The following is a 22,816-nucleotide window of genomic DNA, read 5'->3' on the forward strand; positions in this document are numbered from 1 at the left end:
TATTCATTGATGCGACTATTATTTCCATTGGATAAAAAAGTGGGTTTACGGACGTTTTTTTTATTTCTGTCTTAATATTATGGCATTAATAAATTTCCATCAAAACTTTAAAATACACTCTTACATTCATAGAATAATTATAATAGGTAATATATTTTTAAGGTAAACTCAGATTAAAACAAGTGAAAACAAACAATTGACTGAGTTAATTGTTGAAATACCATGCATAATCAGTGTTGATTTCTTTATCACATTACACATACAAACATGTGACACATACATAACTGTTAATCAAGTATAGTACATATTATAAAATTTCCGCCTAATTGGTGCCCTCACGGGTAAACAGTGATGTTTACGAAAAAATGTTTCGAACCAAAGTTGTTTAATTTTTGATAAGGAACATTTTTTACGCTTAAATTTTTGTTCTATCTCTAACGGTTTACAAGATCGGTCCTACGGACCCAAGACCCAATTGACCAATGATGCTCATTTACGAACTTGACCTCACTTTTTACGTCCTGAGTACGCTGTAAAAATTTCTTTTTTCGTTTTTGAGTTATCGTGTCCACAGACGGACGGACAACCGGAAATGAACTAATTAGGTGATTTAGTGAACACCTATGACAAAACTTTTTTTCCTAGCATCATTATTTTTAAGCGTTACAAACTTGGGACTAAACTTAATATACCATGTATATATTTCATATATACATGGTATAATATAGTAGGTATTATAATAGGTTTAAAGATATGGATGCCTAATTACCTATATTCAGTATAAATCTGTATAAAACATTCAGTTTTGTGTATATCAGCAACATATAATAAATAGTATATAGGTAGGTATAGCTAGCCAGTCAGAGAGTATTTCAGCACTAAATAAAACATGAACAACTTACACAAATACAAATACATTGTAAATACATTGATATTAATGTGTCAAGGTCTTTAATCATATTTATGTATGTATGTATGTATGTATGTATTTATACATAATTTCTAATATTCTTTTAATAATAATAATATGAAGATTTATTATTTATTATACTTTTATATGTGTGAACAAATTTATATTATACTTATTTATCTACCTACTTATATAAATAACAAAACAATATAACGATTATTTTATTTTAATTTTACTTTATTTTCATATTTAGGATTTCTTTAAGATTACTTTTAATTAAATTGACCGGAAGATGTTCGTAATTTGGTAAGGATACGTTCTTTTAGCCACGCTAATAACTTTCACTGTTTGATATAGAAACGTACTGATATGTTCCCAAATCGCAAGGGTACTCCTGTTTCAATAATGCGAGACTTTATTATCGTTCAATATACAAATTAATCAAGCGTCTGCGTGTCTAGGAAAATTGAAGTCTTAAAGGTAGTACGAGGTAGTATGTATGTTAATAGTAAATGCTAATATACTGAATTCAACAGTAAGTAAGCTAAATAAAAAATAATGAATTACTTTGTTACACCGTGCAAGTTTACAAACTGAGTCATGCTTCTGTAGACACAATAAGGTAATTACGTGATGTTTGAGCAGTTTAATGCCAATAACATTGTCCGCATAGAACAAGATCAACCATTACTCACATTTACAGTCAATTTCATTTTAGGGAAGAATACGTTGTAATATAAAAATCTCATGGAAATAGACTCGAATATTGAAAAAAGTTTGTTGGAATCGTTGTAATAAAACTTACATTATTTACATAGTAGAGTGCACATGGGTTATTCTATGAAAAATTGTACCATGAATGGAAACAATTAGATTTCTTAGCTATAAAAATATGTAAAATAAATCGAAATGCATTGACAGTAATGACGTGACCTTAGACAGAGAAAATGACATGCATTCTTGATCTAGCTGTCAAATGAAGTTTACCAAAAAAGGGCTACGTGATTCTTATGTGCAGAGGGTCTCAAAAGATTGTAATGTAGGGAAAAAATCGAAAAATCAGTCTTATCATTGGTGGAAATTGTTTGAGTGTCTTCAACTATCATATTCATGCTAAGTTCCCAACTTTCCGACATAAGATTTTCTTTATTTAACATCTAAATAAAAAGTAAAAAAATATATGTAATTGTCCAAAAAATGTCATGAATCCAAAAATGCTTAGAAATGTCCAAAATATATAAAATCCAATAGTTTTTTTAGATTTTAATTAAAGAGAATGTGGTGTCCGGGAGTAGAAATCTTCCGGAAAGGTGCGTAAATCAAATATGCACATTTGCATGAATATGATTTTATTGAGGGCTCTCAGATCAACATTTTCCACCAGATTCCATAAAAATCTACCGGCGCGGAGTTTTTTCATTGAAGATTTCGTTTAAAGAAAACCCTGGGCAATTGGTAAGGTACCTAACTATTTAGGTTCTCATTTGACCTAAATATCATTGCATATATATGTGCCAATACTTTCATTATCCCTTACAAACAAACACATATATATATATATATATAATAAAATAAAAAATTATAAGGTAATAGAAAGTAAATAAATAATATTAATTAACTACAACTACAAAAAAATATTCATCTGTGTAGAAATAAGTACATACAAATACTACAATATTATAGCTTCACTAAGACTACAACACACTGGTACACACTCAAACAAACATAAGTAAATTAATGTAAGTATCTCATGTCCTACTTAACATAAAAATTTATATATTTTATAGCATATAGGTAGAAGAAGTGTATATATATATATGTATACTAGTATATAACATATTACACATACCTACCTACAAAAACCTATACCTTTACCTCTATACCTCCAAGTAAAATGTGACGCGTCTACTGACTACTCACTACTGAAGAGGGACGATTCTATCAGTATTTTATAAAATTACTGGTAGGTCTAGGACCAGACCAGGTCAAGTATGTGCAGTGTCACATTTATAACTGTTGAGGCACGCACGAGATTTTTTGGTGGTGTTGTTTTATTTTTAGACTTTGTATATCTACCTGGGGTCTCTAAAAAGGGATCCATTTGACTACAAAACCTAACTTTTCTTGCAAAGTTCACCTTGTTTTTTTCTACGATAAACAACTTTTTCAGACAAATTTTTTTAAGTCGAAACTTTTTTTTCTTTATTCAGATTTATTTACTCCATGTATAAATAAATATGGTTAGAATAATTTCACAAATACTAATTTGCTGTAGAATTGGTTCAATTTGTGTTAGATCGTACCGAAAGAATGAATGATATGCATATGTAACATGGAATCACATTGATATAGTCCTGTCATAAAAGTGAAATGACTATACAATTTTTAAAGCCTCCTTAAAATTCAAAAATATTATTTAATTAATTTACCACGAATAATACATGCTTAGAATTACAAGAACGAATCATGACACAATCTAAAAATTAACGTATAATAAAAGCAATAAAAAGGCGAGATCAAGATTTTGTGTTAAATACAATTTGTTTCTCTTTAGCATTCATCATTTCCATTTGGTATAAGTAAAAAAGGATAAAACCATTAGAGTATTATAAGACTATCCTTTTCTACTAATACCAAGTGAAAAGGACCGTGTTTTAAGTGTCGAGTGGTTTTGTTAAAGATACGTAAAATCATTTTACGAATGATATGCGAATAAGAACTATGCAATTTCCTGACAGATGTTTTTCTTTTGAAACATACATAAAAATAGCATGTAATTACACTTTTAAAACTCTGTGCAAACGAAATAAAAAAGGACGGTCAACGGTTGGTACCGTTATCGCGTCATCGTTTCGTTTCGTTTAGATTACATTAGTCCTACGCTAAGCTAAATAATGAGAAGACTCAGTCAAGAGACATAACTACACAATTTTATATTTATATTAGAAATAAAAAAAATATTTATATGACATTGACTAATAATATAATTTCTACATAAGTTATTTTTAGATTATAAAGTTTGATATTATTTATATTGCATTATTTTTGAGTATTCATACATTATATATTTAAACCGCATACGCATACCAAATCAATTTTATCGCACATTATTAGCTTTTTTTATATTTAACTTCACTTGCCTGTATCTATGCATGTATGTATATATATCCAATGAAGCTGTCGGACTGAAAGGACCTCTCAAGATTAGATAGGAAAATGGCTTTCTGTGAAACTTTTTCTAACCCACTTTAAAATGTTCTTTGGATCATTCTGATCAAAAGCTCTCATGGCCACAAAAATTTTTAAAAAGTTGTTTTCGAGCAACGGTGACCAAAGCTCCGAACATAATATAGTTTAAGTATATGACTAGGAAAATGGCTTTCTGTAAAAGTTTTTTAAATCTCCTACAAAATGTTTTTCGGATCGTTCTCAACAAAAGCTTTCACAAGATTTATAAACGAGTAATTTACGAACTACGGGCGATTAAAATTACCCATACACTATAGTTATAGCCCGTAGCTTGAAAACTACTCGTTAAAAATTTTTGTAGGCGTGAACGCTTTTGATAAAAATGATCCGAAAAACATTTCGCCCATCCGTTTGTCAACACGATAACTCAAAAACGAAAATAGATATCAAGCTGAAATTATTAATTACAGCGCACTCAGGACGTAAAAAGTGAGGTCGAGTTCGTAAATGAGCAACATAGATCAATTGGGTCATTAGAGATAGAATAAAAGTTTAAATGTAAAAAAATGTTCCTTATGAAAAAAATTAAAAACTTTGATTTGAAACATTTTTTTGTGAAAACGTCACTGTTTACTCACGAGGGCACACATTAGATGTAAATTTTATAGTATGTATTAATATTCGATTATCAGTTATGTATGTGTGACATGTATACTCAATGTCAAAAAAATGCTGTTTTAACTGTGGCATTTTTTTTGACAGTGAGTATATATGTGTAATGTCATAGAGTAATCAAAACTGTCTATACATATTATTTCAATATATTATTTCAATAATTTACTCAGTCAATTGTTTGTTTTTTGCATCTCTTTAGCAATAATTTGAAATTAATGCAAACATTTCAAAAAAATTTTTGTATTTCATGTTTTTCGTAATTTAATTATGATATTTGACAAATGGTTCATCATATTTTTATACCATGTATATATGAAATATACATAGTATATTAAGTTTAGTCCCAAGTTTGTAACGCTTAAAAATAATGATGCTAGGAAAAAAGTTTTGTCATAGGTGTTCATAAAATCACCTAATTAGTCCATTTCCGGTTGTCCGTCCGTCCGTCTGTGGACACGATAATTCAAAAACGAAAAAAGATATCAAGCTGAAATTTTTACAGCGTACTCAGGACGTAAAAAGTGAGGTCAAGTTCGTAAATGAGCTCTACTTTGCGTATTCCATTCAAAATTATTAATTATTCCAAAATTACAAGTATTGGTTTTTTCGATTTTTTGGAATTTTTTTAAGGGGTACCCCTTTATACAAAATCGAAAAAATCGAGAAAATTTTTTTGTCTCTGATTTTGATAAAACTCTGTTTATAAGATAATTTTGACCCAAAAAATTCAAAAATGGTATTAATATAACGGTTAGGCAACTAGTTTCGGAGATATCGAACCAAAATATGGGATAATGGGTGATATTTCAAAAACTATGCTTCCAATCATCAAATGAATACGATTTTTGAATTTTTTGGGTCAAAATTACCTTATATACTAAGTTTTATGCAAATCAGAAACCATAAATTTTTTTAGATTTTTTGGAATTTTTTTAAGGGGTACCCCTTTACAAAAATCGAAAAAATCGAAAAAAAAATGTTGGCTCCGATTTCGATAAAACTCTGTTTATAAGGTAATTTTGACCCATAATTTACAAAAATCGTATTTCTATAACGATTAGGAAACTAGTTTCGGAGATATCGAGCCAAAATATGGGATAATGGGTGATATTTCAAAAACTATGCTTCCAATCATCAAATGAATACGATTTTTGAATTTTTTGGGTCAAAATTACCTTATATACTAAGTTTTATCCAAATCAGAAACCATAAATTTTTTTAGATTTTTTGGAATTTTTTTAAGGGGTACCCCTTTACAAAAATCGAAAAAATCGAAAAAAAAATGTTGGCTCCGATTTCGATAAAACTCTGTTTATAAGGTAATTTTGACCCATAATTTACAAAAATCGTATTTATATAACGATTAGGAAACTAGTTTCGGAGATATCGAGCCAAAATATGGGATAATGGGTGATATTTCAAAAACTATGCTTCCAATCATCAAATCAATACGATTTTTGAATTTTTTGGGTCAAAATTACCTTATATACTAAGTTTTATGCAAATTAGAAATCATAAATTTTTTTCGATTTTTTGGAATTTTTTTAAGGGGTACCCCTTTACAAAAATCGAAAAAATCGAAAAAAAAATGTTGGCTCCGATTTCGATAAAACTCTGTTTATAAGGTAATTTTAACCCATAATTTACAAAAATCGTATTTATATAACGATTAGGAAACTAGTTTCGGAGATATCGAGCCAAAATATGGGATAATGGGTGATATTTCTAAAACTATGCTTTCAATCATCAAATGAATACGATTTTTGAATTTTTTTGGGTCAAAATTACCTTATATGCTACGTTTCATTCAAATCAGAACCAATAAATTTGTTTCGATTTTTTGTTTATGTACTTTAGTTTATGTATATGAAAGATACCAAGGTATACTAAGTTTGTGTTCATAAAATCATTAAATTAGTCCATTTTCGGTCTGTCTGTCTGTTGTCTGTCCATCTGTCATCACGATAATTAAAAAACGAAAAAACATATCGAGCTGAAATTTTTATATAATGCATCTAAGTGAGCAGTATTATATACATGTGTTCTCTCCCACTCTATGCAGGCACACAATAGAAGAACTGTTGTATAGCTGAAAAGACATCGAAGCCACGATACAAGTCTTTTTTTGCAATTTCATAAAACATCTATAATATCTCTTACTTAGATGCATTGCTTAACGCATGTACTTTGTCATACTCGCGATATTTATATGCCTAGATGTAAATCGAACTAGTGGTATATGTGTGACATCTATGTATGTGTAATGTGAAAGAGTAATCAACACTGCCTATACATGGTATTTCAACAATTAACTCAGTCAATTGTTTGTTTTCACTTGTTTTTTAATGAAAATAAATTGATTTTAAATGTGATATTTGAATATTAGAGTTTTGAACTAAATTAACCAAAACAGATCGTAGAAAATTACATTAAATGTTAATTAATCCGTTTATTATATATATGCGTATATCTAATGTTGAATATTCATAATATCTATATTTTATAATCAATATGGAAAAATTAATACATACCATTGGTTGGATTCAATAATATAATTATAAAACTATTTAATAATAAATTGATACCCGATTACCCGCCCGCTCCACTGGGCTTAAAATTAAAAAACCACCGCTTTATGTCCTCCACCCTCTCTTGATATACACACAGTTTTTAATTTTGTTAAAAGAAAAATACTCATAATTCATTGAGTATATCAGATTAGTTGGCCATGATTTGTTTGACATTTACTATTTTAAATTTTTACAGATTACTTTAATTTATGGTTCAAAATGTTGATTATAGATGGAACAGATCTAGGATCTTCATATAAATATTTACAGAATATTGCTATTTTGAGCCAGCGGGGCTTCATTTGAAAGTAAGCAGTCGCATTCACACATTCGTGAATATTGGAGCTAAGCATTTGCATTTAATTTTTTTTATACAAAATACAACTTTCGCCCCATTCTAAAGAGCCTAAATGGCCGAGCGGTTTGTCTTTGGCTGTTTGTCCAATTAGAATTAGGTTGCGGGTTCGAATCCAGGCAGCGGCAGTGTGAACAATTATGATTAATGAGGGCGATAGTATTGATCACATTGTCGTCGCTTGGATAAGAACGAAGCAACCGACTCCACCCACATCAAAATGTAATTGTAAATATGTTTGTAATTAAATAAATATAGATTAACAAATAATGATGCGGGTGGTCTCTGTTATAGGCCTATATGTCAGAGAAACGGAGGTTAAACCCTATTATTATCACTTTTTTGTATCATTGAGATATACAGTTTTCAAATAGTGAGTCTAGTATTAATTTTAATTTTAGAAAAACCACTCCAAATAAGGTCAATTTTCTGAGGGAATTTCAAATTTTTAGACGTCTTTTGTCTTAATAATTTCATTTTTCGTACATTCGTCGTGACTTCGGAATCCGAAGTTCGGATACACGCTGTATTTACGTAATGATAAATTAAAAATATAGTTGATTATTTATATTTAAACTCTTTGAATATTAAATTAAATTCCAGAGAATATGAATTTTAATATCAAAGTTATTGCATTTAATTTTTGTCAACAAAAAGAATTCCGATGATTGACAAAATCTGGCATAAGTGTAATGGATTGAATTGGGTAGAATTTAACGGAAGTTGTTTTTTTTTATTTAGGTAATAATTTTCGATATTTTTTTGACAGAACTATAATACGTATAAATATAAATTTAAAAATAAATAATTGTCTTTTTCGTGAAACAATAAACGTAATAAAAGACGGGCGTAAGATCAAACCGGACTTAAATACAAAATAAATAAAAAAATAAAAAACAGTTGCTTTTTTTGTTAATATGTGAGCTGAATATAAAATATTGTGTGTGTCCGTCCATTTCGTCAATCATGAACCAAGTTAAGTATACACCGTACGAAGTTTTAATGTTATTATCACCGCTACCCGAATAAAACTATATTTAGTCTGGTATGAAGCAATGCTGACGCATCGAAAAAAATTTTTTGATATTGGCAAATATATTTTTTTTAAATAACAGAGTGGTTATAATAATCAACTTTTGAAATTCCCTTAAAATATCGTTAATGATCCTTACTTTTCTATGATATTGCCCCAAATCCAACAGTAAGCGCTGAAGTTTGGAGAAATTTTCAGCAATACTTTGAGAACTACTCAATTAGTCAGCAAATTGATTCAGTCAATCTAGACGAAAAAAAGGCCGGACCTGGAAAAAATTTCAATGGTGAATCTGAGGTTATAGATCGTTAGGGGAGCATGTAAATAATTTAAAAAAAAATTAAGATAATTTTTCGTTCCGTTGTTTTTGAGAAAATCCAAAAACCATTTGGAATGCGTTTTTCTCGGAATCTATTGGTTTAAGGGAAAAGTTTTTCAAATAAAAATGTAGAGGACACTGTCAGCTACATTTTATGTCATTGAAGTAACGTCATAAGAGTTAAATTACAAAAAGTAGGTGGAGCTAAAGTATCAAAAAAAGGGTTTTTCACGATTTTCATTAAAAAAAAATGATTTTTTTGCAAAAGTGTAAATGAGAAAGTTGTATGACTCAAAATTAGCTTCAATTTTTATTTAAACAATTTTTATATAAAACTTACCGTTTCCGAGCTATAGGTCAAAAATGCAACGCATCATAGTTAACGGTTCTTTTGTCACTTTCACCGGGCGAGTCGGCATAGTACCTTTGTTCGTACCGGTTTTTAACATCTGCCTTACTTAGTATAAGATTTTTAAAAAAAAGTTATTCTTTATAAAAATCTCTGCTTTCGAAAATATTAACATTCAGCCATTCACTCTTGACTTAGAATATACAGGATGCCACCAATTGAACAAGTTTGGCAGGAATGTTAATGGTTGATTTAAAACAGATAATAAGAAAAACGGGTCAAGAAATCACTCCCGAGATATGTAGGAGTATATTTAAAGAATTTTGTAAAAGAACAATTACATGTATGGAACGCAAAAGTAAATAAGCTCAGACAAAAACGATCTTTTTTTATATTTTCGATATCCTGTTACTACTTTAAACTGGACTACTTGTGTAGATGAGTCCATTATACAACAATGTTTCACATTTATACATATAAAGATACAGTACAGTTATATTTCAATGTATATGTTGCAATTGGATTGCCGAATCGGTTGTTTTACATAACCGTACCGAAAATTGGGGGAGTTATAAAAGTTTTTACTAAACAATAATACCAGGGCTTAAAAGAAGGTAGTTTCAGCTTTCGTATGATATGAAAAATATTTCAGTGCGATGATTATTATAAAAGATGGACGATTTTAAATCCAGAAGTGTCAATTTTGCTTGGGAAGCAAATATCTTGGTGTAAAAAGCTCGTACGGGAATTTTTGTTTATGGCTCATTTTCAAGAAAAATAAACAAACTTATTGTAAAATAATTTTTAAAATTTTGGCACACTTCTAAACTTAATATAAAACTAGCTGTGAACTACCCGCTTTGCTGGGCAACATCCCCACTTGCACCCCTCCCTCAACATTTCCTTGCGTGGGATAACAGTTTTGTAATGTACACGTCATGCTCTTTTATTTGATACCCCACTTAGGTATATTTGTAAATATTCGATAATTCCTTCCCACTTTCTCGCTACACCTTTCTACCCTCCGAAGGTTAAAAGTAGATAAAAACAATAGATCTTTGAAGCTGGTTGTATATCGTGTCAATATTTTAGCTTAATCGATGCACAACTTTTTTAGTTTTTGAAGCATATCCCTTTCAACCCCTATTTCAACCCCTTACTCTACTATAATATGGATGTATTATACATAAAAACCTTCCTCTTGAATCACTCTATCTATTAAAAAAACCGCATCAAAATCCGTTGCGTAGTTTCAAAGATTTAAGCATACAAAGAGACATAGGGACAGAGAAAGCGACTTTGTTTTATACTATGTATTGATTTAGGGAAAACATTTCAACTCCGTACAGGATACAGTAGTTTGAAATTTAGGTAAAACTTTGATTTGAATAAGTATCAGTTATGTGTGTGTGTGTGACGTGTATGTAAGAGTCGCTATCTTCCTTTACTTGCATGACGTAAAAAAAACAAAAGATTGCGTAATCAACACTTTGTATACATTGTATTTCAACAATTAACTGAGTCAATTGTTTGTTCTTGTTCATAATGGAACTATTTTGTAAAACAAGTAACGGTTTTGTAAAACAAGCATTAGATTTTACAATCCATCTGCGACATATACACACTACAGTATACCTACTTACTTACAGTTTAATGGATGTGCTGTGCACCATTCTTTTTTATATGTGATGGTACTATTATAGACGTACACTGTACACTGTACACTGTACAGTGTATGTAGTCACTAGTTGTAGTGTACTAATATTGAGGTCATATAAAAAACATTGTAGAAATTTAATATAAAGAGCAATCACCCACACTTACATACAACATGGTATATATGTGAAGTACGATTTATATTAACGCGTTTCTCTTTCACATATACACACTAACTAAAACTAAAACATTCATATATAACCAAACCAATCACTACGTTAAAAAAAACTATACTATAGTCTTAAAGAAGCCAGTTCATCCCGTAAACTCACTTTTAGGGAAAAAACTAGCAGCCAAACCCGGCAATGCTCGGGTTAAAATACATCGCATGTTTAATGGTATAAATAATATTTAAGGATCCATTTTTTAACGCAAATATTATAGATTTCTATATATCGTCGAATATCGAAATTTCTAGTACCAGAACACTATAGAATATTTAGGTGTATATACCTTTCAGAGTTAGAAACATTTCCAAAAATTAAATTTGATTAATATGCTTTCTATTTACTCTCGCTTTGGTTTCTTTTTAGATTCGAACTATGTGGTTTCTCAAGAAAGACTAACAGAGCCTCCTTTTATACTCTGAGGTTGTTCTAGAGGCTTCTGGTTAAAAGAATGTTCAAGAGAAGACTTTTATTCTATTCTATTAGCTTCTATTGTCCCTTTTCTTGTTAGAAAATCGTTAAATTTAATAAAATTTATATCCAGACCAAATATTTTAAAAAGTTAACTTACTTTTAACAATAAAACTATTGGAAAATACTAAACTGGGTCTGGAAGAAGTAGCAGTAAGTAGTTCTACTGGTCGTTGAGAGATGGTGCTAACAGCTCTCGGCGGTCAGTTTAATCAAGTTGATCATTTCTTTCTAGATCATTTCTAGAACTTTCTAGAATTTTCTAGAAAATTTCGAATCGATTTTAACTGTTACATACATTTTGGAACTTTCTAGATCATTCCAGAAATTTGAACTGAAAAATTCCGAAAATTCAGATAGAGTAAGAAAAGGACAGATGTATATTTTTTCACATTTTTACACCCAAAACCACCCACCGCAACCTACCTTCCTTACTTTCACCAGGAGACCAAGGGGTATTTACCGCCCTTAACGGGAAGTTGATTGCAGTTGATGATCATAGATATAACCCTGTCTTCAAGTACTAACATTTTAGCATTTTATATATATATATATATTCGATTATACATAAAAACCTTCCTCTTGAATCACTCATATATCAAAACAAACCGCATCAAAATCCGTTGAGCAATTTTAAAGATCTAATCATACATATAAATTAGATAAGGACAGACTTTGTTTTATACTATGTATTGAAGGTATGATTCCTATGCTGCGGCCTGAAGCGCACTTTTGACTTTTTGGTGACGACACGTTACGTTCTCTAAACGAATCATTGATTCATTATTGCGAAAGCGAAACCGCGGATAAAAGCTAGTAAAGAATATTTAGGTTAGCAACGTACGTACATATGATTTATTTATTAATTCACTTTATACTTCAATTTCATAAAAATCATATTATTTGAGTCCACAGAGAGTATTTTATAGAAAATTGTATTATATGTAGTTTTTAGTTTGATGAAAAGCTGCTTTTTATAAATAATTTTGCTTTACAGGTAGTACGGTAGTACCTAAAGATAGAAGGTAGGTTGTACAAACATAAATTGTGTTTAGTTTTTTTTTTATGCTGATTTTTTTTGCTAAAACCATTTCCGTGAAATAAAGTAACTAAAACGTTGTAGACTTGTAGAGTGTAGACATAATAATTTATCTTATCGAAAATAAATTGAACGCAAAATTATATTACAATGTTTGCAATATAAAATATAATATAATCGATTTATGGCGTTATACCATGTGTGTTTGAACCATCTAGGCATATACATACCTGTAGTATGACAGAATACATCCATTTAGTAATGCATCTAAGCGAGAGGTATCATATACATGTGTTGTAAGACTACAGATACGATAAGACAGATCTTCTGTTGTATGCATGCAGAGCGTGGGAGTTTTGTTGAATATTTACTAGTTATCTGTATCTAAAAAACTTCCACTCTCCAAGCGTCTTTCAACTAGTGTTCAATACATGTATATAATACCTCTCGCTTAGATGCATTACTAAACGGATGTATTCTGTCATACTACAGATATGTATATGCCTAGATGGTACAAACACACATGGTATATAAGATGGTCTAAGTTACAAGATTGATCTAACAACAGGATTCCAGGATTACAGAAAGTCCTGAACTGTAATTGAATTTAGCAGTTAATATGGAAATCAAAAATTTATACAAATACAGTTTGTTTTCTTTGTCATCACATTTAAGGTGTTTGTTTTGCTACAGTCTCGAAAAAAAGTTTTGATTTATTGCACGGTACATACCTACAAACCAAATACGTGCTTTGTAATCAAATAAAGATTTATTTTTAGCTTTACAATACCACGCAACTACAAAAATATATAATATATTGTGTGCATGTGCTGCTTATAAATTTGATAATATAGATATCGCTCTTCAATCATCAATACTCTAACTATAGTCGTCTCTGTTCATCAAATGATGAATCTTCGATGAACTCATAATTAAATTAAAATTTTGTTTTTATATCATCGACAATCTTACATTTTTATGGTATTATTATAAACTACAAGATTGTCTAAATATTTTAGATAGTTTTTTATCATACTCTCTAGATTTTTTGATATAGAAATATCCAATTGAAAAGGATAACCTATATGATTTATCATTTTTTCAGCCAACTTTGAACGATAAAATAAGAATAAAAAGCCCGATGACCTAGGAATTTTTTGTGATTTTTGGAAACTTTGTTAATCAAAAAATGTATTTATTATAAAGTTTTAGAATTAGGTTAAAATTGACTTCTATGATTTTAATTTATTATTTATTGGTTACATAAGTGAAGCTTATATAAGCGTGTTAAAAATTGATACTAAATAAAATTCACTATTTAAATGCGTATTAAAATTATGTAACAATTTAAAAAATATATCTGCTAGTTCACCATTTCACTAATGCGTATAGTACTACTAAATAGGTACTCAATTATTTAAAAAAATTTTGAATATTTTTATAAAAATTCAATTTAATAAAATTTACATTAAAAAAAAAACAAAAGAAAAAGTAGAAAAGGATAAAAGATATGTTACATTTATATTTAAGGGAAAGTTGTTGAGGTCAGCCATATTTTTATTTGAGAAATGGTATTCTGGATATTGCGCTAGAAGTAAAATCGCTATTTTTAATAAGTAAAAACAACAATTGACTGAATTAATTGTTGAAATACCATGTATAGACAATGTTGATTACTCTATTACATTACATATACATACATGTCAGACATATATAATTGATATACCCATATAATCCATACTATACAATTTACGCATAATTTGCGCTCTCACTGGTAAACAGTGATGTTTACGAAAAAATGTTTAAAACAAAAGTTTTTTTTTTTAAGAAACTTTTGTTCTTCTAACGTTTACACGTTTACAAGATGGGTCCTACGGACCTAAGACCCAATTGACCAATGTTACTCATTTACGAACTTGACTTGACTTTCTACGTCCTCAGCACGCTATAAAAATTTCAACTTGATATCTTTTTTCGTTTTTGAGTAATCGTGATGACAGACGGACAAACAGACGACAGACAGACAGGCAACCGGAAATGGACTAATTAGGTGATTCTATGATCTACCTATACCGAAATTTTGTTGGTAGCATCAATATTTTTAAGCTTTACAAACTTGGGACTAAACTTAATATACCATGTATATATTTCGTAGCCTAAATGGCCGAGCGGTCTAAGGCGTTTGTCTTTCTCAGGCAGCGGCAGTGTCAACAATTTATAATTAATGGGAGTGCAGAATTGATCACATTGTCGTCGCTTGGATAAGAACGAAGTAACCGACTCCACCCACATCAAAATGTAATTGTAAATATGTTTGTAATTAAATAAATAAAGATCAACAAATAATGATGTGGGTGACCTCTGTTTACGGAGGTTAAACCCAATTATTATTATTATTATATTTCATATATAAATGGTATACAAATTTTTTTAAATCTGTATACCACTGCACACATCATGTATTGCTAGTTTTAGGAAGAATATAAATAAAAAGATTTCAACTAAATAATTGCGATAGGTGTCCCTAGACAGAGAAGTGACTTAGACAACTGTCTCGTATATAAAGTACTGTAAGTTATGAAAAGAATTATAATAACCATTTCAAATATGAAGTCAATTCTCTATAATATATATATATAAAAGAAACGAAGAACCAAGTCCCGTTAAATTTATATATATCTTTTTACAATGAAGTATAAAGTTATAAAAGAAAGAAATGTAAAAATGATACAGAAAAGAAAAATACAAAATTACATTTCTTTTTTCGTTTAACAATGTTTAAATATTTTACACGACTTTGTAACAAATAAATAAAGATATTGATAAAATTTATAAGGTTAGTTGAACACAGCAGTGGGCGTTATTTTCTAACTAAAGTCTTTGTGACATTGTGAACATAAAAAGTATACTTTTTGAGGTTAAAAAGTTTTTATATCAAGCTCCCAAAACAGTAACAAGATTTACGGAAAATAAAAATTAAGGTGTTACCGAACTTATTAAAGAATTTGATTTATATAAAAATAAATTACCAAATTATCATTAGTTTTATTATTTCTTAAATAATGACGTCATTTATTGTTAAACATTCGTCATCATTATTAAATTTGAAAATAAATTTATTTATTTATATAAATATTTATCTCGAAATAATAAATATTATTTTGAAACTTTTGTATTTTTAATTATAAAAACAAAATTATTTCCGAGAAATTTAACATCGGCATTATTAAAAATTTATTTAAAAACAAAGTTTATCGCGTAGGGATTAAATCAATATTGTAGCTCACGTAAAAATAAAGATTCACGAAAAAACTTACCTAACATCGCGCCAAGCTTACAAAACCCGTAGATCGAAAACTACTCGTTACAAAATTTTGTGGTTATGATAGTTTTTGAGCAGAACAATCTGAAGAACCCCTTTTTTGTCATAAACTCTTATACTATTAGACAAGTAACTAGAATATTGTTTTCATTAGTTATCGAATTCATAGCTGATATTTATAAACATTTGCGATTTCTGTAATTATTATTTTCATAAACAATTTAATTATCAAATAACTGCCTGCGTTGATTTAAATTCAATAACTTCTATAAGTGAGTGAAAATAATTACAAGTGACACTGAATTATTTGTGACAGTGAGTGTTAAAGAATTTTTTGTGACAGTGTGTTGAAGTACGTTCATGGGGCCCCACATCTACTGAACTAATAATAATTTATAATAACTCTGCTTCTTATATAGAAGCTGTAAGGTTGCTAGACTTATTGTTTTTATTTTACTAGTAATCTCTGCATCACGATACCCTTCTTCTCTTTAAATTAATGTTACTTTTTGAAATTGAAACTTTATTAATAAACAATAAACATTTAAAATTAATTTGTATTTGTTTGACAAAATATCGTGTAAAGACATGATTCATATTTATTACAGGGTTCGAGGATATATATTAATGGATATATATCCGATATATATCACGTGAATTTTTATAATATATATCAATACAAAAATGATTTAAAAAAATTTATTATTTAGTAATTTTTGGCGTTTGTTACCGTATTTCTACTTCCCAAATTTTGATGGCATTGGAGTAGAGTTAAAACCTACTAATACTAAGCTCAAATCGTGTCGTGTCAGAAAAAATTCGTTACTAAAGAGTAAGTTTAAGTAAGATTCAGAATCGGAAGATGATCTAGCTTTATCTTCCTTGCAGTCAAACCAAGCCAAATTATGAAACGAGTTATTATTTGTAATGTTTATTGTTTTGTTGCCTAAGTGTAGGTATAACCATTGACTGATAACAATTTATAAAATTGTTTTTTGTTTTAAAATTGATTTTTATTTATAAAAATTTGATTATTTTTTATTAATTTTGCCTGATCTAGAAGAATATTTTATGTTTTGGTTTCATTTGTCTGATTTGAAGTGCCTAAGTAAATAAAACCTTTAAAACATCTTAAAAGCGTAAGACTGTGTCACAATCAGTACACCGGCTATCGTCCGATCACTGAAGTTAAGGAACATTGGGTACAGTCAGTACTTGGATGGGTGACCGCTTAGGAACACTGTGTGCGGTTGCCTTTTTATTAAAAATAAATTTTTTTTTTTTGTTTTGGTTTTTTTTTTAAGTGAAGGCTACTTTAGCGGCGTCATACACTTTTTTTTGTAATGGGTAAAAAATGTTCGTTCATGAAATTGTCATGTTTGTGTACGATAGCGCAATAAATAAATATTGTATTCTACCACATAAATGATAGTACTTTTATACTGATAATTAAAGCAATTCGTGCAAAATTATTCCATGGCTATTCCAAAATATCAAAAATGCACAACGTTAATATTCAAGTTTTTACTTCTGCCGGTACTCCCGGAGTACATCCCGTCATTTTTTAAAGTATGTTCACTGTACAGTTAAAATATTGTTAATATATAATGCATTTTCACTTAAACTCTTAAAGGCTTAAACCCCTTTTAAATACTTTCAAAAGTTTTTTTTTTTTTTTAATTTCTCATACGATCATAACTATTAGAATGTGTCATTTAGTATATTTTGTTTGTATAAATTGAAAAATTCAATCCCCGATATTAGTTCATATAAACTTATTATATTATTTTAAAGAAACTTTGTAAGCCTTGATCTATCGAATTAAATTAAATTAAAATTAAATAATTTATTTAAACTATTTAAAGTGAAAATAGTATTTTTATGATTTTTTTATTTATCATAAAAATTTATAATCCAAATAATCGTAGTTTATCACTGTTATCAGCTTTTGATTATATTATTGAATAAAGAAGAAACTTACAATTTCATTCAACTCATTTAATACCGAGCCCGACTAACACCTATTCGTTGTGTGCATAGTCATGGTAGGGACAATAAAATTGATGCCAGGGCTTCCAGTGAAAAATTTTGGAGTTAAAGGGGGCGTTTATGACTAATTTGCAATTCTTTACATGTTAATGTTATAGAAATGTCAAATTAAAATTATTGAAAAACACGAATTAATTAAACTTAATGCATTAAAAATTGTGTAAATAAGAAATCAAATTGAACAAATATTATTTTTCAAATGTAAATTATCATAATTATTTATTTAAATTTGTGAGACAATAATATTAAATTTTAAATGTAAGTCATAAATGCAATCCATACAATTATATTTGCATCCATACAATTCTATAATTAAAGTAAAATCGTTACCATGGAAATGAAACTCACGCACGGAGCGAATACACATCATGAATAGTACTTAAGACTGTTTTATCAAGGTCGTGTCTACTATTAAACTTTTTTGGGCAGAGACTTCTCTTTCACGGAGCCTGGTAAAATTTTGTATATCTACTGAAGGCGAGGTATTCAAATAAATATGGAATTGTATTATATCCAAATTTTCAAAATACAACAAGCTGTCAAATCAGCAGAAATTTTGTTTCTTCTCTTCATATTTATGTGAAGGTTAAAAGTATAATGAGAAGTTTCTAATTAATAATTTCGCAATCTTTTTCAATAAAAAATAAATTGGAAAATCTTTTGATTAAGTTGTGATAATTGATTTAATAAATATTAAAAACAATCTATCCTTTTCTATATTATTAAAAAGTTGAACGACCTTGTAAAAAAACTTTGACATTTGTGAATAATGAATATTATAAATTTAGGATAATGATCTGTTTTTTTTTTTTTTTTAAGTTTCTAATTACGTATTTATTTTTGTAAATGATTTTGATTAGATAAGTTCTAATAAATCAAAAACGTGGTAAACTATTGATAAATAAATATCATTAAAATTATCTTTATCGCGATTTCAATTTTTTTAAAGGATTATTTTCAGTTAAAAAAAAAAAGTTTTCCTTTTAAATTCGTGTTAGTTATTCGTTAAGTTATAATAAACAAGTGAAAACAAACAATTGACTAAGTTAATTGTTGAAATACCATGCATAGTCAGTGTTGATTTCTTTATCACATAACACATACAAACATGTGACACATACATAACTGATAATCAAGTATAGTACATATTATAAAATTTCCGCCTAATTGGCGCCCTCGCGGGTAAACAGTGATTTTTACGAAAAAATGTTTCAAAGAAAAGTTGTTTAATTTTTGATAAGGAACATTTTTTACATTTAAACTTTTGTTCTATCTCTAACGGTTTACAGGATGGGTTCTACGGACCCAAGATCCAATTGACCTATGATGCTCATTTACGAACTTGACCTCACTTTTTACGTCCTGAGTACGCTGTAAAAATTTCAGTTGGATATCTTTTTTCGTTTTTGAGTTATCGTGTCCACAGACGGACGGACGGACGGACAACCGGAAATGGATCAATTATTACCATCAATATTTCTAATCGTTACAAACTTATTGATATCGCTTCTAACGGTTTTATCTACACAGCTTGCATTAAAGATTATAAATACTTAAGTGTATACACATAATATTAATTTTAAAAATATAATATTAATAATATTTACCGATAAGACTTAATTAAATCACATATATTCAATTACATCATCATTTATTCAGTTGTCGAGTAAAATAATCCGGTACATACTTGTAAAATGTTGGAAATGTCAACAATAGAGTATTATCGTTGGTCAAAAATAAATCATGAAAGAAAAAAGTTAAAATTTATGTAAAAATATACTTAAATATTTTGATTTCGAGTCATTTTTCTTTTAAAATATGTATATCACGTGACCTAAAACGCGAGTAAGCTCTGCTGTGATGTCATAGTGGTATGAGTCATAGACCATCAATTAGTTCAGTGTAGACAGCTGGGTATAATATATCCATAGATAATAAGTATTTATATTTATTATAATCAGATGTCTATGAATATATTTGTCAAACTTATTTGTGTTATTTCGTATAATGATACCGATATTACGTCATCAAATTGGATGCCCGCGTTTTTGACAGTTTAAAAAAGATTCAAAATTTAATTTAAGTTTTTGGCAAGAAAGCGTGTGTATTTTTCCGAAATATATTTTTGGTGGCTTTTTATTAGCAAAATCAAAATTTTGAAGTACTTTTTCAAAAATAGTGGAATACCCTATTTTAAAAGCATTCAACATAACTAGCCTTTGACTCGATTTGAAAATTGAAGAAGTTTCACAGACGTATTAAAAGAACAAAGTGGCGTCTCATTGATCGTAATTTACAATCATAATCTTTTTATAATTGAAATAAATACGTCTAACGGTTCATTTTCAAGATACATACCTATAAGTACTAATGCTTCAAGTATTCAATTACTACATAGGCCAAGCAAATAAGACATATGGATATTTAAATTCTGAATCGAGTAGTTTCTCAGTTTCTGTAGGTTTATAAAAAATAAATATCGAAGCCCATACTCTCACAGCACCATTTTTTAGTTTATATCTCAAACATCAAACACAAAAATGAAATTATGGAAAGAAAAAGAAAATTATATTTAAATATGTAGTTACAGGTAGTGTACGAGCCCAATAATAAAACTTAAATATCATAGTGTCCATAACTTCTTAAGGATGTATGAGCATGGTAGTGGGGGCACAAATTTAAAAATAGATATTTTCAATTTTGATGATAAATTTGTATTATTACTTGACGATATAACACGAAAAGTAAGAATACAATTTTTCGATATCTGGCTTAATTTTCAAAATATCGAAAATTGAAAATTTTGTTTAATTATTCAGCTTTCGATATTTCGAAAACCAAAACACATATCGAAAAATTGTATTCTTATTTTTCGTCTACATTCATGAAGTTATAACAAAATTCATCATCAAAGTTGAAAATAAGATAAAAATAATTTCAACCCTTAATCTACCCTGCTTTTACATCCCTTATATGGACGGTGACACTTATTTTTTTTCTTTTCTAATTCATTGCTAATATGTTTACTTTCTATTAAAAAGTTTTTTTTAAATTTGTTTTCATTCATTCCAAATGAAAATTATCAAAAACTTCCAAAATATGTCGTTTTTTGAGATTCCTCCATAAGAGCCAATGTATTTTATATCGATTTTTAATGACTTTTTTCTTAAAAATTTGCACGGTTACCTAAGCTGAAATTTTAATCACATATTCTTTGAGTAAAAGACTACCTACAAACAAATTTTGAGCCTTTAAATCAAACATTGTTGTCATGCTCATACATCCTTAACTATTGCATTTTGGACAAAATTATATAAGGCACCTTCAACTTAAAATTGTCCACAAAAGAATACGCTTTTAAGCTGTGTCCATAAATTCACGTGACAAGCTGTAATTCACCAGGTGCTGTGGTACGTTAAAAAACTGCAGGTTTCAGAATTTAACGAAAATACATAAATAACACCGATTGCTAATTTGCTTGGAGTAACATGACATTTTATCAAACAATAAATGATCAAATAATGCTCATATATTTATTATATATTCTCAATTTCATAACAATTGAAAGTTACCTACATAAAAAATACTTCAAAAAATTTTAAATTATAGTATTCATAATTCCCCTTCGAAAATTCACCCTTAAAAAAAGACTTAATGACTATTATCACACTAAAAAGTACTTTATTACACAAAAGAATCCAAATTATTGTTAAAAAATACTTTCTCCCCAAACTCTTTAAAGTCAAAATTCAAAAACTTGTTATTTATTTGGCGTAAAAAAATTTAAAAATTCAAATATTTGCGAAATTAACAACATCTCCAAGCTTGATCTTATCAGAATCATCTACGAATCATTCGAATGCTTGAACTATGTAGGTTTTGAATTACAACGATTAAAATTTGTTTATCACGACCCACCACTTTGTATCGAGGGTTTGACGAATGGGAAAAATTATCCTATAAATTTCTAAGAATTTTAAAAGCGTACCCTAGGGCCTAGATACAATAATTATTTCAATACAGGGTACCCCAGAAGTAACAGGCAACAAATGGAAGAGTTCTTTTCGTCTAAGAATTTTTTTGATGCAACAAGGGCGTCAGTTACTTCTGGGGCACGCTGTATATGCATTCGAACAAAAAAATCAAAATTGGTACATCCGTTTAAACGATGCCACAGACAGGCAGACAGATAAAAACACACATAGCTGTCAAACTTATAAAACCCTTTTTTTGGTTCATGGGTTTAAAATTAAAATATTACAAAAAAAAACTCGAATTCGAAAGTGTCAAATTTGATTTGACCGAGGGTAAACTAATCAAAAAATCTTGAGCAAGAATACATAAAAACATCTCAAAGAAATGCATAAGCAGTTCCCGTGTACACTTTGAAAGTTCTTAGAAAATTATAAGATGGCTTTACTCATCCTTCAAATCGTCGACAAAAAAAAAAGAGTAACGGGGGCTGGTTGGTGCAATAGATTATAAAATTTAATTCAATCGTGAAATTCTAAAACGGAATAAATAAATATCTTGGAACGATTAAAACTAAAAATGTGAAATTCGTTGAATTATTCCTAAAAATAATGGCGCTAAAACAGTTTTAATTTATTCTACAAAAGAAACTTTTGATAGCAAAAGTATGGAATAATTTA

General features: G+C 28.8%; 1 protein-coding gene across 1 annotated transcript in view; it reads right to left on the minus strand.

Moving 5' to 3' along the window:
* Positions 1-22,816, minus strand: part of LOC123292313 — a 74,551-nt gene that overhangs the window by 50,534 nt on the left and 1,201 nt on the right. The window lies entirely within an intron of this gene.

Source organism: Chrysoperla carnea, chromosome 2, assembly GCF_905475395.1.
Source record: "Chrysoperla carnea chromosome 2, inChrCarn1.1, whole genome shotgun sequence".
Lineage (NCBI taxonomy): Eukaryota > Metazoa > Arthropoda > Insecta > Neuroptera > Chrysopidae > Chrysoperla > Chrysoperla carnea.